Raw genomic sequence first — 2,829 nt, 5'->3', positions numbered from 1 at the left:
TTCAAAAAACCATAAAAGACACTTCATTATTTTCTGAATTCAAAAAATTGAAAGAATGTGGCCACCCTGTAGTGTAATGAGATGAGCTGGTAAGCATAGTGCCTCATTGTGTTCAATACAGGTTTTGAAATTGGGGATCTGGTTCAGCTGCTGTTAGCGCTACCTTTAGAATAAGTAGACCTAGGTGTAGTACCATAAATTACAGGTTTATATTTAAGTGATTAAGAACCACTTCCAAGGGAATAACACCTGCCATCGAGTCAACTCTCACAGCTACCCTGTAGGACAGAGTAGAACTACCCCATAGTTTCCAAGGCTGTCATCTTTACAGAAGCAGACTGTCACATCTTTCGTCCACAGAGCCACTGGGGGATTCAAACTGCTGACCTTTTGGTTAGCAGCCGAATGCTTACAGCACCACGGCTTTTTAAGGGAAATAATGGCACTGTAATATTTCCTTCAAAATTCTAATAACTTATCTAAGTATTCTGTATTTCACAAGTCTCCAAAGACAACCAGCACCCTTCCTTGTGCCTTGTAAGGCTGATGCAGTGCCCAAGGTGGCTGCACAGGAGGGTAAGTCTCCACAAAACCCAGAGAAGAGATTCTGCAACTCCTCTTTGGATCCTGTCTGGAGTCACAGTGGGGAGAAAAAAAAAAAAAAGACAACCAACATCACCAAATTTTCTCTTAGGAATCAGATATTCAAAAATATACTGTTAGAAGATTAAAATTTAAGATGACTCAGTGTGTTGCAAATGATCAAAACCAAAGTGTTTTTACTAAATTTTTTTGGAGAGTAACAAATCTCCAGTTCTTTTCAGGCTTGGAGCCTTGAGTAAGTGAATAAAATTCTTCAGGTTCTTAGAAGTATTTATTTCCTTGAATTCATTAGTTTTCCTGGATAGTTACAGATTCACAGTCAGTAGGTGAGGAAGGAGAACTTGAGTGCACTGGGAGCTGAGGCGTTAGATGGGTTACCATGTGGGGGGCGTGTCTCAGTGCACCCCTGGTTTCAGCAGGCATAAGGGAACCAAACGTAGCACAACTAACCCCGTTAATGCCAATGCGTCATACCTCTTACAAGTGCAAGGTATGAGGCCAACGACAACCTCGCGAGCAGTGCTTCTCCTACCTCAACGTGTAGACCCGTCACCTGAGGGTCTCGTTAGAATCAGGGTCCGTTCAGCAGGTTTGGCTGTGAGGTCTGATAGTCTGCCTTTCTAACCAGCTCCCAGCAGACACGGATGCTCCTGGACCACATTTTGTGCAGCAAGACGTTAGAACACTGGTACCCAGTGTCCAGTCAAAAATGAGATGCGTTGGCCAGGAGTTGTAGACCCAGGCATATATATAAGCAGCTATGTGAATGGAAAATTATTTGACCTCAAAGGGACCTGATCACCTCCTTCTATAAAATAACAGGTCTGAGCTAGTGATCTCTCAGGACTCTTCAGAACTCCAATATTTATAGATATTAAGCTAACCCTTATTTTTATTTGGGCTGTTCTATGTTTTTCCTCATAAATGGTTAGCAAAAATCAGAAAGAAATTTTATAGTACTGTATTACTCACAAAGGCCCCCAGTTAGTTACACTCTGTGTTTTTTGAGCCAAGATGATAATTATTTTTTATGTCAATTTCCATGCTATTCCTCCATAATTCTTAGAATACAATTGAGATTTGTATTTTCCTTTAAATTTAAAAGGAGTTCTTAACAATAACGAATCTGTGAAGCATCTCACAGCATGGATGAATCTGAAGGCCATTATGCTGAGTGAAATAAGTCAACCACAAAAGAACAAAATATTGTATGAGACCACTACTGTAAAAACTCATGAACATGTTTACACACAAAAAGAAATAATCTTTGATGGTTACGAAGGAGGGGAGGGGTGGGGATGGAAAAATGTTAAGTGGACAATAAATAATAGATAAATAGCAATAGTTTTAATTTAAAAACATTACTATAGACAATAGATAACTTTGGTGAAGGGTAAGACAGTACACAATACTAGGAAAGCTAGCGCAACCTGTACAAGGGAAGGTCATGGACGTTCAATAGACACATCCAAGCTCCCTGAGGGACTGAATTACTGGGCTGAGGGCTGTGGAGACCATGGTCTCAGGGAACATCCAGCTCCATTGGCGGAACAGTTTATAAAGAAAATGTTCTACATTCTACTTTGGTGAGTAGCATCTGGAGTCTTAAAATCTTGTGAGTGGCCATCTAAGATACTCCACTGGTCTCACCCCATGTGGAGCAAGGAAGAATGAAGAAAACCAAAGACACAAGGGAAATATTAGTCCAAAGAACTAATAGAAGTAGTACAGCCTCCACCAGACCGAGTCCAGCACAACTAGATGGTGCCCAGCTACCAGCACCAACTGCTCTGACAGGGATCACAATAGAGGGTCCTGGACAGAGCTGGAGAAAAATATAGAACAACATTCTCACTCACAAAAACAAAACAAAACAAAACCAGACTTACTGGTCTGACAGAGACTGGAGAAACCCCGAGAGTATGGCCTCGGACACCCTTTTAACTCAGGACTGAAGTCACTCCTGAGGTTCAACCTTCAGCCAAAGATTAGACAGGCCCACAAAACAAAAGAAGACTAAATGGTCACACCAGCCCAGGGACAAGGATGAGAAGGCAGGAGGGGACAGGAAAGCTGGTAACGCAGAACCCAAGGTCGAGAAGGGGAGAGTGTTGACGTGTCATGGGGTTGGCCACCAAAGTCACAAAACAATATGTATACTAATTGTTTGCTGAGAAACTAATCTGCTGTATAAAACTTCATCACCTAAAGTACAATTAAAAAAAT

General features: G+C 41.4%; 1 non-coding gene across 1 annotated transcript; it reads left to right on the top strand.

The window, feature by feature from the left end:
- The first annotated feature begins 530 nt into the window (after positions 1-530).
- On the top strand, positions 531-645 carry LOC111752311 (small nucleolar RNA SNORA26). The gene has a single exon (XR_002787276.1). It is a non-coding gene; the product is annotated as a small nucleolar RNA SNORA26 (small nucleolar RNA).
- Positions 646-2,829: the final 2,184 nt, after the last annotated feature.

This window comes from Loxodonta africana, chromosome 23 (genome assembly GCF_030014295.1).
Source record: "Loxodonta africana isolate mLoxAfr1 chromosome 23, mLoxAfr1.hap2, whole genome shotgun sequence".
Taxonomy (NCBI): domain Eukaryota; kingdom Metazoa; phylum Chordata; class Mammalia; order Proboscidea; family Elephantidae; genus Loxodonta; species Loxodonta africana.
Note: the sequence above shows the minus strand (reverse complement) of the source record. Positions and strands in the feature narration are given on the sequence as shown.